The sequence below is a fragment of the Protopterus annectens genome, chromosome 7.part1 (genome assembly GCF_019279795.1).
Source record: "Protopterus annectens isolate FY-2018-M chromosome 7.part1, PAN1.0, whole genome shotgun sequence".
Classification (NCBI taxonomy): domain Eukaryota; kingdom Metazoa; phylum Chordata; order Ceratodontiformes; family Protopteridae; genus Protopterus; species Protopterus annectens.
The window spans coordinates 78,694,161-78,710,648 of record NC_056740.1 but is presented as its reverse complement, the minus strand read 5'-3'; positions in this window follow the sequence as shown (position 1 = coordinate 78,710,648).

Below are 16,488 nucleotides of genomic sequence, written 5' to 3'. Positions count from 1 at the left end.
GGTGTTACATAGTTTTTTATGCAATCTAATACACATGAATGGATATTTACTAGATGATATTATTAGACAGATGTACTTTTATATTCATAGTGTTCTAGTTATATTATGTTTATAGTTAGATAGCTGTGTGTTTTTTTTTATTTTAGTTTTTGTCACAGACCTGATGAAGGCTTTATTGCATTAGGTAGCTGACTGTGATTTTAGTTAAATGTCTTTTTATGTGCATTTTATGCTTTTCTTAATACCTGATTTTGGAATGTGGATTGCAAATAGATAGGTAGGCTAGTGTTTTCCTTAACTGGGATTTAGTAACTAGGATATACATTGATCTAATCAGTAGTAGGGTTTGGGGGAGGGTACTTATTCTAAACTGGATTTTTACAGTCCTGTTTATACTGTTTGCCATGAATAGGCTGATTTAAAATTAAACAATACATACATTTTTCATACCTACTTTTAAGTATATAAAAGCTGTTATGTTTAACTGTTAAAATATTTCTGATTTTTTGTTGATGAGGATCAATTGTCTGCAACAAATAAAGGCTTATTGCTTTGGAAAACTACATGGGTTTCATGGTTTTTGGAAATTATTGTGACGGAGCTCATCGAGGAAGTTTTAAGACCACTAGTTTCTTTGTTTTTTTTATTATTCATATTTCCCCTTTCAATTCTTTTCCAGGAAACTCAACATTTCTTCATCTATGTTTTAAATGGAATTGTTGTATTAATGAATGCACATTTTCTTTTGAAGCTTTTGACAGCTTTTCTTGTGCAAGTATTTTCTCTCCTCTGATTTCTCTCAGTCTTTGAGTATAATCTATCTGAAAATGTCAGTGCGTCTTGCATAATAACAGTATTACATAACTTCTTTCTTATTCACAATAGTCCACTCTATCATCTTTATGCCCTGTCAGTTTTTGTGGGGTTTTTTTGTGGACGGCTACTTCCTTCTACAATGGGGGGGCATCATTTCTCTGAGCTTGGCCTAACCCAGTTGTAGAAATGTTTCCTTGTCCTAAAGATTCTACACTGCCATTTTTTCCAGTCCTGGCACCAGTGCATATACAAGGATAGGACAATTGCTTTTTATCCAGGGACCTGAGTACCCAGCTGTGTTTTTCTTTTTTAATGTACCTCTCCCAGTGATATATGCAATATAAGATGCAGTCTCTATATCAGTGTCATATCTTGATGAGATTTTTTGAAAACAGGGTCCACCTTGTGAAGGTACTCAACAAGACATGAGGATGAATTCAGTTTCAGTAATATTACTCATATTTTCTTGCTGATTTCATCATCTCTCCATTCAGACCCCATATCACTTTTCAGTGTAGTGCTGGGGATGATGGATAGAGGTCATTACCCATGGTTATAGCAATTAGGCTTTCTCACCTGTAGATTGCATAAAATATATAAATCATCTGTCAGTAGTTGTATGGAGAAACCCTGCTATCGAATCAATAGTATGACACAAGCATGCACTAGATCGAATTTTCACTAATTCGAAATAGTGCATGGAATGCTCACTGCAGCGAAAGTGCACTTAATCGAAAGTGCACTTACGCGAAGTTCAGTACAATGAACAGGTGTTGTACTGAACTTCCGTGCAGTACTCACAGACCTTAGGGTTAGGGCACGGGTCATAGTAAGGGGATAGCCCGGACCAGTGCCCTAACCCTAAGGTCCGTGACGACTGCAGCACAGTGAAGGACATAGCAATGTCCTCCACTATGGTGCAATAGTCACGAACCTTAGGGTTAGGGCATGGGTTAGGGTAAGGGGAATAGCTTTACTAACTATCCCCTTACCCTAACTCGTGCCCTAACCCTAAGGTCCATGACTATCACACCATAGTGGGGGACATAGCTTGTTTTTTTATGTCCTCCACTGTGCTGTGGTGTTTTCAGTGAAGTGCACTTAAGCAAAAGTTCACTTTCGTTAAAGTGAACTTTTGAAGAACTGAGGCTTCCTATTACAAGTTCGAAGTAGTGAACTTTCATTCTTGTAATAGTAATCCATAAATATATATATATATATATATATATATATATATATATATATATATATATATATATATATATATATATATAATATGTCTGTAATGTATGAGTTCCTGGAAATAAACCTGGCACAAATTACTTATCACGCTAAACTGGAACATCCTAGATATTTCTAGGATGTTCCAGAAAGGCATTTATGATGGTGCTGTAAGCTGGATATTAATGGATATACACTGTTAGAATCTCCTTGTGTTCTGACTGAAGTGCTTCTCAAACAATCTGAATTATAAGGCAGATAAGTATATTCCTTGGCACTATTAACTTTTCAGAGTTTGGCATTGCCTTAAATGTTTTTGCCTGACTGAATTATTTTATATATTTGCTGACTATGTATGCTGTTTTCTCATCTGTTCTGAAACTGGATCCCCCCCCCCAATCATGTGGTGGTGTTAAAGTGTATAAAACTGGTCTAACAGCTTTTGTGTTATCTGATTGTTTCAAGGCTTGCTGATTTAAAAATAGTCCCGATTTGTAAATTCCTGCATACATTTAGAATCTCCTTGTGTTCTGACTGGAGTGCTTCTCAAACAATGTGAATTAAAGGCAGATAAGTATATTCCTTGGCACTTTAACTTTTCAGAGTTCTGCATTCTCTCAGTTTTATTTTTGCCTGAGAGAATTATTTTATATATTTGCAGGCTTTGCTGTTTTCCCATCTGTTCTGAAAATGGTTCCCCTATTCCTGTACTGGTGTTAAAGTTTATAAAACTGGTCTAACAGCTTTTGTGTTTTTGATTGTTTCAAGGCTTGCTGATTTAAAAATAGTCCCTGTTTGTAAATTTCTGCATACACTGTTAGAATCACTTTGTGTTTTCTTTCTGTAGTGCTTCTCAAACAATTTGAATTATAAGGCATATAAGTGTATTTCTTGGCACTCCTAACTTTTCAGAGTTCTGGATTGTCTCAATTTTTTTGCCTTACTGAATTATTTTATATATTTGCTGACTTGTTTGCTGTTTTCTCATCTGTTCTGAAACTGGTTTCCCCTATTCCTGTGGTGGTGTTAAGGTTTATAAAACTGGACTAACAGCTTTTGTGTTATCTGATTGTTTAAAGGCTTGCTGATTTAAAAATAGTCCCTATTTGTGAATACCTGCATACACTGTTAGAATCTCCTTGTGTTCTGACTGGAGTTCTTCTCAAACAATCTGAATTATAAGGCAGATAAGTATATTCCTTGGCACTTTAACTTTTCAGAGTTCTGCATTGCCTTCATTTTTTTGCCTGACAGAATTATTTTATACACTTGCTGATTTTCGTTGCTGTTTTCTCATCTGTTCTGAAACTATCCCCCCCCCCCTCCCCATTTCTGTGGTGGTCTTTTTATTTATTTTTTATTTATTTAACATTTGTTTACCAGGAAAGCCCAAGTGGATATATGTCCATTTTCAGCCAAGGCCCTGAGATAAAAGCTCCAGAAAGCAGAGAACAAATACTTTAGGAACAATAGAAACATTTAGAGATAAGTATAATATGCAGATTTCAGTAGGGTTACAAACTTAGATAAAACATAGTAGATAATATCAAAATCATGCGGCTTCAGTTTCAGACAATAACACACACAGTTATGGTCTAAGTCCTATCAAGAATTCATACACTTATTAGAGTATATGATTGAAATGCTTAGGGAGAGTTTGCAGGAACAGCGGGTGGTGGTTAGTCTGGGTTTAATCAGGGACAATGCCAATGCTGTTGGAAGTGTAGTTTGAGGCTTTTTTTGAATTGCGTTAAGGAAGATTGGTGAGTAAGTTTGGCAGGTAGCATATTCCACGTTTTGCCTACTGAGTAGGTGAATAGAGAGTCCCCAGCCACATTTATGTTCTTAGTTGTTTGTACCAGCAGTTTTCCAGCAGAGCATAGTGACCTCAGGTTGCTGTATGGTTTGATGATCTTATTTAGTGTTTTCAGGTTGATATAGTATTTTGTGGGTTAATACAAGTTGGTTGTTATCAGAGAAGACTGGGCCACTCCAGCCATCCTAGTTGAGTTAGGTTGATACAATGGTGGGTCCTAGAGGTAGCACCTGTAGCAAATCTAGCAATATAGTTGTAACAATTAGCAAGTTTGGTAAGGTTGGCTTGGTTCAGGTTAGTGAAGAGGGGGGAGGCATAGAGGAGGGTAGAAAGTAGGTGGGACTGAGTGATAGTGGTTCTTGCAAAAGGAGTGAGGAAGGGTTTGATCCTGTATAGGGAGCCCAGTTTTTTGTTGACGGATTTGATGGTTTGATTGACATGGATATCATATTTTAGGGCTTTATTGACTGTGATGCCCAGGGGTTTTGTGTGAGTATCTGGGATATGATTGTACCATTGTTGGAACTTTAGTAAAGAATGGTGAGGAGGATGTGCAGGGGGGGGGGGAGATGAGCAGTTTACTTTTGTTGGGGTTTAATAGAAGCTGATGGTTTGTGAACCATTTTTCTACATCATTGAAAGTATTCTGGGTTAGGGTCATAAGCTCAGTTGAGGAGGTGGTGGTACATATTAAAGTAGAGTAGTCCACGTATTGGATGCAGGTAGCCTTGGTAGTGATGATGGGTAGGTCTTTGATAATGACTGAGAAGAGTTGTGGTCCTAGTATGGAGCCCTGGGGGACTCCTTGAGTAATGTGTAGATGTGTGGATAGGGTATTCTGCCTTAAAACTGATTGTTGTCTGTCAGACAGGTAAGATTGAAACCATTTAATAGAGCTACTATTCAGTGACAGTTCCTTCAGGGTACGGAGAAGCAGTTGGTGATTGACCATATCAAAGGCCTTAGAGAGATAAAGAAAGAGAGCTGAGGTAAGTTTGTTACTGTTTTGGTTGATGTTGAGAGTTAGAGAAGGATAGGAGGGCTGCTGTGGTGCTGTAGTGTGGCCTAAAACCATGCTGAGAGTTGGCCAGTAGTTTATTTTGGGTGAGATAATGCATTAATTGGTTGGGGACACACTTTTCCATAATTTTGGCCAATAGTGATAGTATTGCGATTGGTCAGACGTTTGAGAGGTCTAAAGAATTCCCTCCTATATGAAGGAGAATGACATGGGAAACCTTCCAGAGAGAGGGGATAGTGGCTTCAGTCAAGGTGTGGTTTATTATGATCGAGACAGGGTATGCAATGGCATCTGCCCCTTTTTGTAAATATTCTGGTGGGAGGAGATCAGCTGCCAGGGTAGTGGGCTTTAATTTGTTAATTAGAGATCGGATGGTGGATGTGGATACAGGTTGGAAGGTGAAAGGGAGTGGGGTAGTGGATGTAGAGGAGTTTTGAAAGGAGCTGGTGGGGGGTAGTTGGCTAGCTAGTGATTGGATGGTTTTAGAAAAAAAATGGTTAATGATGTTAGCAGTTTCCTCTTGAGTTTTAAGGTCGCAAGTTGAGGGGATGGGGGTGGGGGTGGAGGTTTGGCCAAGGTGGAGCAGTTTGTTTATGCCTGCCCAATATTCTTGGTTTGTTCTGGTGTTTTTGCTGAAGGTGTTGATAGAAGTTTTTTTGTCTAACAGTGTGGCTTTCTTGGTATCATTCCTTAATTGTCGGAATTTAATATGGTCAAGTGGGTCTTTGGAGGTACGCCATTTGTCCCATGCTTTATTTCTTGCTATGATTTTGGTTTTGGTTACTTTAGAGAGCCAGGGGGCAGTCTTAGTTTTAGCTCTGAGGGTGCAGATAGGAGCATAAGAATCTAGAATGGAGAGGAATTTAGAATTAAAGTAGGCTACAGCATCATCTAGTGGAAGTTCTTTAAGTATGGCCCAATTGCATGCTCTGAGTTCATTCTGAAAGTGAGTGGAGTTAAAGTTCTTGTTGTTTCCGATAGATTTATATAGAACTTGCTGGTGGTTATCTACTTTATGCTTAATGATGTAAGTGAGTAGGTGGTCACTTATATCATCTGGGAGGATACTCGTGTTATACAGGTCTGGGTGATTGTTGATAAGAATCCAGTCCAGGATACTGCCTTTGTAGTTGGATGTATTTATTCTGGTGGGTGAAGATATAAGTTGGGTATAATGGTGAAGGTTTATATGAGTGGTGGGAGAATCAGAGGAACAATTGTTCCAGTCAATATTAACGTCTCCTAAGACCATAGTTTCATGGGAATATGTGTTGGAAAGCCATTGGAGGAAGTCTTCTAGGGTATTTGCATTGTTGCCTGGGGGGATATAAATGCAGGCAATGAATATAGATTTACTTTTGTTAAGCTGTAGTTTGCTAACTAGGGATTCTGCATTATTGAACGGGGGAGGGGGTTGTTGTGGGGCTAGTGTGACATCTATTGTGTTTTTAAACAGAACTGCTACTCCTCCACCTCTCCTGGTGTTACGGCCTAGTCTAAGTATGTTGTACCTTAGTGGGATAACCTCATCATTTTAGTTCCTGGTTTTAGCCTGGTTTCTGTAAGACATAGCCATCAGGTGAGCAGGTAGCTAGAATGGTATGAAGATTACGGACCTTGTTGTTAATACTCCTGATGTTTAGGTGACAGGTCAGGAGAGAGTTAGGGGACCTTGAATTTGACCATATGTTGAAGGTGGTAGTGAGCTGGCAGCTTGTGTGAGGAGGGTTCCAGGGTTAGTGTGGATGTCCCCATCCCTTATTAGAGTAAATTGTGCAGTGATTATTAGTTTCAGTGCTTTACTTATTAGTTTATGACAATATCTACTTTTGGTGGAGATGGACCATGGTCTAGTTAGTTAGTGGTTATTAAAAGTGGAGAGGATATGACTGTACTGAGCTAGGGGTTGGTCTGATTCACTCAAGGTGGCAGCAGAAATGGTATGAGATATGGAGTGGTGAAAGCCAAGATTGGGCTGGTTTTCATAGATGGTGAGGAGATATAGCCCAGGCAATATAACTGAGAGGAACATCGGAGGGCGACTATAGCAAGCTACAAGGATTTCCAGGGTCTGTGAGTATAAAGAATACAACTTTACATTGATTTTACTCAGTTTTTTTTAAAAGTGAGCTGCAATTTACCAAATTTTGCTCAATTCTTTTGAAAGCGGGCTGTGTTTTACTCAATATTGTTTTTGACAAAGTTTGTAGTTTAGCCAGACAATTTTTTGTAGTTTAGCCAGACAATTTTACTGACTGTTGGGAGTAAGCAAGCTTTTAACCTGAATTTTGTACAGATATTGTAGTTTAGCCAGACAATTTACTAACTGTTGGGAGCAAGCAAGCTTTTAACCTGAATTTTGTAAAGATATTTGTTATTTCTTTAGAAACTGTGAGATGCAGTAAGCAGGGGGAACGTGTTATACAGGCTGTATGCACTGAAGAATGCTTATTTTGTTACTTATTACCACAGCCTGACTAGGGATTCTAAGATTAAGTTATATTTTACTATGGACCCTAGGCTAGATGCAGACCCAGTTCATCCAAGCAATCTGTTAGCACAGCAGTTACACTTAACATATAGACCTTGCAGTCCTTTTCCTTAGCAAGGGACAGTGCAGGGATGCTTTTCTTTTAGTTTTCAGGATAACAGTTTCGTTTTAGCACAGATTGAGCTGTTCAAGGTAAGGACAGATGGGGTGGAAAGACCTGGTAAGGTACATAGAGTCAGTGCATGGATTCTATATGGAACACAGCTAACATAACAGCATGCAAACAGTATTATGCATTCAGGCAGGGCATTCATTAATATTAGTAGTACCACAGCTTCTGCATTTCTCAATATTCAATTGCAACTATCAGTCAGAGCAGTAGTTTACAGCACAGGCAAATTCAGTGAATTTCACACAGCTTTTCCTATATGTTTTTTTTTATGCTATTAATAGTTACAGCATTAAAGCAGTACAGCTAAATCCACTTGATAATGCTTGGCAACACTTCTATTCATGATTCATGAACCAGCATAATAGTATATCACAGCAAACTATGTCGTCAAGCTTATAATGTTAAAATTACCACATGCAGTCAATAAATATGCTTAGAAAATCACTCCTGACTAGCAAACTTTACAGGTAATTCCACTCGTTTTTCTAAACATTCCACAGATCTGGCAAATTAGAAAATTATTCCTATGCATGCCGCTTAGCTTTTTTAGTTGTTTCATTACCACGTAATCAGCGAAGTGCACAAAAAAACAGTTCTAGCACCCAGTTTCTGTAGAAAAACAGCCGACTGGGTTCTTAGGCACTAGGAGTTTGAAAATGGTGCCGAAGCAGTCCTAGAAGTAATCTCATGTCATGTGGTGGGAAATCAAGCTTTTGATTGCCTATACCAAGCTACAGGGATTTCCAGGGTCTTTGAGTATAAAGAATACAACTTTACAGTGATTTTACTCAGTTCTTTTTAAAGTGAGCTGCAATTTACCCAGTTTTACTCAATTCTTTAGAAAGTGAGCTGTGTTTTATGCAGTACTGTATTAAACAATGTTTGTAGTTTAGCCAGACGATTTTACTCACTGTTGGGAGTAAGCAAGCTTTTAACCTGAATTTTGTACAGATATTGTAGTTTAGCCAGACAATTTTACTGACTGTTGGGAGTAAGCAAGCTTTTAACCTGAATTTTGTGCAGATATTGCAGTTTAGCCGTACAATTTTACTGACTGTTGGGAATAAATGGAAAGGCTGCAAAAATACCTCACAAAGAGGATCACTGGCCTCAAACAGATGCCTTACGCAGACTGACTAAAAAAATTCCAGCTTTACTCCGTCATATATCACCTACTCAGAGGCAATCTCTGCCTAACATACAAAGCTATGTCAAACCCAGAGCTGTTGGACATGTTCCACTTAAATAAATCCCAATCCCTCTGAGTTACACACTCTAGGGACCTAAACCTTGTCACCACAATAAACAGAACATGCTGGAGGGATAGATTGCTGTCCCAGAAACTTCCGATACTCTGGAACAGACTACCTATCTATGTCAAACAGAGCTCCTCATCAGCACTCTTCAAGAAAAAACTTGATGATTGGATGGGTAATACGAAATTCCCCTGGGAATCACTTCTGTGGTTCTGCTTGACAGCGGCACAGGAAAATAATTTTCTTGGGTGGTGAAAGCCAGAGTACCTTTTTGGCTAGGCTTGTATAGGCCCTAGGGCCAATAGCCTAGTACCTACCTATGAACTTATGAGTAAGCAAGCTGTTAACCTGGATTTTGTACAGATATTTGTTATTTAATTAGCAACTGTGAGATGAAGTAAGCAGGGGGAATGTGTTATACAGGCTGTATGCACTATAGAATGCTTATTTTATTACTTATTACAGCAGCCTGACTAGGGACTCTAAGGCTGTTAAGCTATCTTTTACTATGGACCCTAGGCTAGCTGTAGACCCAGTTCAGCCAAGCAATCTGTTAGCACAGCAGTTACACTTAAGATATAGACCTTGCAGTCCTTTTCCTTAGCAAGGGACAATGCAGGAATGCTTTTCTTTTAGTTTTCAGGATGAGTTTCTTTTCTGCACAGATTGAACCATTTGAGGCAAGGACAGGTGGGGTGGAAAGACCTGGTAAGGTACGTAGAGTCAGTGCATGGATTCTGTATGGAACATAGCTAACATAACAGCATACAAACAGTATTATACATTCAGGCCGGGCATTCATTAATATTAGTACTACCACAGCTTTTGCATTTCTCTATATTTAATTGCAACTATCAGTCAGAGCAGTAGTTAACAGCATAGGCAAATTCAGTTAATTTTACAAAGCTTTTCCTGTGTGTTTTTTTATGCTGTCAATATTTACAGCATTAAGGCAGTACAGCTAAATCCACTTGATAATGCTAGGAAACACTTCTGTTCATGACTCATAAACCAGCATAATAGTATATCTCAACAAACTATACCACGCTTATAATGTTAAAATTACCACATGCAGTCAAATATGCTTAGAAAATCACTCCTGGCTAGCAAACTTTACATGTAATTCCACTCATTTTTGAAACATTCTACTGGTACGGCGAATTAGAAAATTATTCTTAGGCACACCACATAGCTTTTTAGTTGTTTCTTTACCACATAATCAGTGAAAAGCAGAAAAAAAACAGTTGTAACATACTGTTTGTATAGAAAAATATCCTACTGGATCCTCAGGCACTAGGAGTAAGACTCATCTTACATCTACCCTATTCTATGCATCCGCCATTTATACCAATCTTTCAAAGCATAATCTCACCAAACTGGAAACTAGCTACAATAACATAACCAGATTTGCCACTGGCTCTCCATATAGAACCCACCATTGTCTTAACCTTAAACAACTCAGATGGCTAGAACTACAAAACCAACTACATTACAATCAACTTGTGATCGCACAAAAAATCCTGCACCATCCTACTAATACTCCTATCCTCTCTAATTTGATCTCCCCATATAAAAATCTTACAACACTACGCTCAGCTAATAAATTACTTATTGCCAACAGTTTATCTCATAACAAAGCGGGAGAGTCACTCTTTTCCAATGTTGTGGGTAGAATCTGGATCAAACTTCCTAGTACACTCATTTCTATCTCATCTACACCAATCTTTAAGAAACACCTCAGAGATCACCTAAAAATACATTGGCTTTGCCCCTGCTCAAAGCCTGATTGAATCATACTTTTCTTTCTTCTCCTCCCCCTTTCCTCTCCTGCTTCCAGAACAAATCCCCCCCTACAACTCTTGAATAATTACGACCCCCCCCGCTCTTTTTTACCTGCATCCTTTCCTTCCCATTCTCTTCTTTTTGCTGACTTAATGATTTATTTTTCAAGGGAACGCTAATGTTCAAATACTGTAACCTCTTGTGTGATTGTACATGACACCTACTAAAGAACTAATACTTGATTCTTTCTTACACCTACTCTAATGAAACCATACATTGTTCACAAATTAATAACATTTCTTAGTATGTCTTGCTATGTAATTGAAACTAGTCATTTTTTGAATGTTTGAATGTTATAATTTACTCATGCTTGGAGCTTTTCTTCCCGGGCCTCTACTGAAAATGGATATGTATCCAGCTAGACTAGCCCGGTCAACAAATATAAAATAAATAAATAAATAAAATAAAATAGGAGTTTGAAAATGGTGGCTGAAGCAGTCCAAGAAATAGTCTTGCATCATGTTGTGGGAAATCAAGTTTTGAATGGCTATACCAAGCTACAATGATTTCCAGGGGTGGTGAGTATGCAGGCTTAAAAAATACAACTTTACAGTGATTTTACTCAGTTCTTCTTAAAGTGAATTGCAATTTACCTAATTTTACTCAATTCTTTTGAAAATGAGCTGTGTTTTACTCGATATTGTATTAAAGAAAGTTTGTAGTTTAGCGAGACAATTCACTGGCTGCTGGGAGTATGCAAGCTTTTAACTTGAATTTTGTACAGATATTGTAGTTTAGCCAGACAATTTTACTGACTGTTGGGAGTAAGCAAGCTTTTAACCTAAATTTTGTACAGATACTGCAGTTTAGCCAGACAATTTTACTGATTGTTGGGAGTAAGCAAGCTTTTAACCTGAATTTTGTACAGATATGTTATTTCTTTAGCAACTAAGAGATGAAGTAATCAGGGGGAACATGTTATACAGGTTGTGTGCCCCATAGAATGCTTATTTTATTACTTATTACAGCAGCCTGACTAGGGAGTCTAAGACTGTTAAGCTATCTTTTACTATGGACCCTAGGCTAGCTGTAGACCCAGTTCAGCCAAGCAATCTATTGCCACAGCAGTTACACAAGATATAGACCTTGCAGTCCTTTTCCTTAGAGAGGGACACTGCAGGAATGCTTTTCTTTTAGTTTTCAGGATGACAGTTTCTTTTCAGCACAGATTGAGTCGTTCGAGGTAAAGACAGGTGGGGTGGAAAGACCTGGTAAGGTACAGAGCCAGTGCATGGATTCTGTTTGGAACATAGCTAACATAACAGCATGCAAACAGTATTATACATTCAGGCCGGGCATTCATTAGTATTAGTAGTACCACAACTTCTGCATTTCTCTGTATTAAATTGCAACTATCGATAAGACCAGTAGTTTACAGCACAGGCAAATTCAGTGAATTTTACTCAGCTTTTCCTCTTTTTTTTATGCTATCAATACGGACAGCATTAAGGCAGTACAGCTAAATCCACTTGATAATAATAGAAAACACTTTTGTTCATGATTCATGAACCAGCATAATAGCATATCACAGCAAACTATGTTGCCAAGCTTATAATGTTAAAATTGCCACGTGCAGTCAATAAATATGTTTAGAAAATCACTCCTGGCTAGCAAACTTTACAGGTAATATCACTCATTTTTCTCAACGTTCTACTGGTTTGGCGAATTAGAAAATTATTCCTGCGCATGCTGCTTAGTTTTTTTAGTTGTTTCTTTACCACATAATCCGTGAAAAGCACACAAAAAACAGTTCTAGCATACTGTTTGTGTAGAAAAACAGCCAGATGGGTCCTTAGGCACTAGGAGTTTGAAAATGGCGTCCGAAGCAGTCCTAGAAGTAATCTCGCATCATGTGGTGGGAAATCAAGCTTTTGAATGGCTATACAAGCTACAAGGATTCTCAGGGTCTGTGAGTATGCAGGCTTAAAGAATACAACGTTACAGTGATTTTATTCATTTCTTTTTAAGTGAGCTCCAATTTACCCAATTTTACTCAATTATTTTGAAAGTGAGCTGTGTTTTACTCAATATTGTATTAAACAAAGTTTGTAGTTTAGCCAGACAATTTTACTGACTGTTGGGAGTAAGCAAGCTTTTAACCTGAATTTTGTGCAGATTTTTGTTATTTATTTAGCAACTAACAGAACCCACACTGTAAAAGTTGCAGACTCCAAATCTGACCTCAAACCAGTGACAAGTGGAGCACCACAGGATTCTGTCCTGGGACCGCTCCTGTTTGGTATCTACTTCGCTGAAGTACAGGCTAACACAGAAGGCCTCTGGCTAATGAAGTTCGCAGATGACTGCAAACTAGGAGCCATAGTCAAGTCCCCAAATTATGTGAAAATTCTACAGAAGGGCCTCTCTGAGACAGATGCCTGGTGTCAGAGCCATGGCCTCAAGCTCAATGCCAAAAAGTGCAGTCTCATCCCCTTTGGTAAAAATTCTGTACCCATGAACTACCACATAGGCAGCAATGTACTTAACACCGAATGCGTGATAAGAGACCTTGGGACCCAGGTGGACAGTAGTCTCTCCTTTCATAGTCACATCACCACAGTAGTCAGGAAGTCCTTCTACGTGGCACACCTCATCATAAAAGAGTTCTCATCCAGGAAAAAAGAGGTCATCGTTCCCCTCTACTCGACACTCATTAGACCCATTATAGAGTACAACGCCCCTTTTGGAATGTACCTCACAAGACATCTGCAGCAGCTGGAAAGGCCACAGAAGTACCTCACAAAGAGGATTACTGGACTCAAACAAATGCCCTACACTGACCGTCTCAAAAAACTCCAGCTTTACTCCGTAGCATATCGCCTACTCCAAGGTGATCTCTGCCTAACATATAAAGCTGTGTCAAACCCAGAGCTGTTGGACATGCTACACCTAAAGAAATCCCAATCCCTCCAAGCTACATGCTCTGGGGACCTAAATCTTGTCACCACAATAAACAGGACATGCTGGAGGGATAGATTCCTATCCCAGAGACTTCCCATACTCTGGAACAGGCTACCCATCTATGTCAAGCAAAGTTCTTCATTAGCACTCTTCAAGAAAAATCTTGATGAGTGGATGGGAAATAGGAAGTACACCCCGGGGATCAATTCTGTGTCTCTGCTCGACAGTGGCACAGGAAAATAACTTTCTTGGGTGGCGTAAGCCAGGGAACCTTGTTGGCTAGGCTTACATAGGCCCTTGGGCCGATAGCCTAGTACCTACCTATGAACCTATGAACTGTGAGATGAAGTAAGTAAGGAGAATGTGTTATACAGGCTGTATGCACTGTAGAATGCTTATTTTATTACTTATTACAGCAGTCTGACTAGGGAGTCTAAGACTGTTAAGTTATATTTTACTATGGATCCTAGGCTAGCTGTAGACCCAGTTCAGCCAAGCAATCTGTTACCACAGCAGTAACACTTAAGATATAGATCTTGCAGTCCTTTTCCTTAGCAAGGGACAGTGCAGGAATGGTTTTCTTTTAGTTTTCAGGATGACAGTTTCTTTTCAGCACAGATTGAGCCATTCGTGGTAAGGACAGATGGGGTGGAAAGACCTGTTAAGGTACATAGAGTCAGTGAATGGATTCTATTTGGAACATAGCTAACATAACAGCATGCAAACAGTATTATACATTCAGGCCGGGCATTCATTAATATTAGTATTACCACAACTTCTGCATTTCTCTATAGTCAATTGCAACTATCAGTCAGAGCAGTAGTTTACAGCACAGGCAAATTCAGTGAATTTCACACAGCTTTTCCTATGTGTTTTTTTATGCTAACTATAGTTACAGCATTAAGGCAGTACAGCTAAATCCACTTGATACTGCTAGAAAACATTTCTGTTCATGATCCATGAACCAGCATAATAGTATATCACAACAAACTATGTCGCCAAGCTTATAATGTTAAAATGACCACATGCAGTCAATAAATATACTAAGAAAATCAATCCTGGCTAGCAAACTTTATAGGTCTTTCGACTCATTTTTCTAACTATTGTACTGGTTTGGTGAATTAGAAAATTATTCCTATGCACGCCGCTTAGGTTTTTTAGTTGTTTCATTACCACATAATCAGTGAAAAGAATAAAAAATAAGTTCTAGCATACAGTTTGTGTAGAAAAACAGCTGACTGGGTCCTTAGGCACTAGGAGTTTGAAGATGGCAGTTGAAGCAGTCCTAGAAGTATTCTTACATCATTTGTTGGGAAATCAAGCTTTTGATTGGCTATACCAAGCTACAGGGATTTCTAGGGTCTGTGAATATAAAGAATACAACTTTTCAGTGATTTTACTCAGTTCTTTTTAAAGTGAGCTGCAATTTACCCAGTTTTACTCAATTCTTTTGAAAGTAAGGTGTGCTTTACTCAATATTATATTAAACAAAGTTTGTAGTTTAGCCAGACAATTTTACTGAGTGTTGGGAGTAAACAAGCTTTTAACCTGAATTTTGTGCAGATATTGTAGTTTAGCCAGACAATTTTACTGACTGCTGGGAGTAAGCAAGCTTTTAACGTGAATTTTTTACAGATTTGTAGTTTAGCCAGACACTTTTACTGACTGTTGGGAGTAAGCAAGCTTTTAACCTGAATTTTGTACAGATATCTGTTATTTCTTTAGCAACTGTGAGATGTAGTAAGCAGAGGGGATGTGCTATAGAACGCTTATTATATTATTATTACAGCAGCCTGACTAGGGAATCTAAGACTGTTAAGCTATCTTTTACTATGGATCCTAGGCAAGCTGTAGACCCAGTTCATCCAAGCAATCTATTAGCACAGCAGTTGCACTTAACATATAGATCTTGCAGTCCTTTTCCTTAGCAAGGGACAGCGCAAAAATGCTTTTCTTTTAGTTTTCAGGATGACAGTTTCTTTTCAGCACAGATTGAGCCATTCGAGGTAAGGACAGGTGGGGAAGAAAGACCTTGCAATCCTTTTCCTTAGCGAGGGACAGTGCAGGAATGCTTTTCTTTTAGTTTTCAGGATAACAGTTTCTTTTCAGCAGAGATTATGCTGTTTGAGGTACGGACAGGGGGGGGGGGATCTTGCAGTACTTTTCCTTAGCAAGGGATGGTGCAGGAATGCTTTTCTTTTAGTTTTCAGGATGACAGTTTCTTTTCAGCACAGATTGAGCCGTTCGAGGTAAGAACAGGTGGTGTGGAAAGACCTTGCAGTCCTTTTCCTTAGCAAGGGACAGTGCAGGAATGCTTTTCTTTTAGTTTTCAGGATGACAGTTTCTTTTCAGCACAGATTGAACCATTCAAGGTAAGGTCTGGTGGGGTGTAAAGGCCATTTATGTAGAAAAACAGCCGATTGCGTCCTAAGGCACTAGGAGTTTTTAAAACTGGTCTAACAGCTAATGTGTTATCTGATTGTATGAATGCTTGCTGATTTAAAAATATTCCCTATTTGTAAATACCTGCATACACTGTTAGAATCTCCTTCTGTTCTGACTAGAGTGCTTCTCAAACAATCTGAATTATAAGGCAGATAAATATAATCCTTGGCACTTTAACTTTTCAGAGTTCTTCATTGTCTCAATTTCTTTACCTGGTTGTATTATTTTATATAGTTGCTGATTTTTCTGTTTTCTCATCTTTTCTGAAACTGGTTCCCCACATTCCTGTTGGGGTGTTAAAGTTTATAAAACTGGTCTAACAGCTTTTGTGTTACCTGATTGTTTCTAAGTTTGCTGATTTGAAAACAATCCCTATGTGTAAATGCCTGCATACAATGTTAGAATCTCCTTGTGTTCTGACTGGAGTTCTTCTCAAGCAATCTGAGTTATAAATCAGATAAGTATATATCTTGGCAATGTAATTTTTCAGAGTTCTTCATTCTTTCA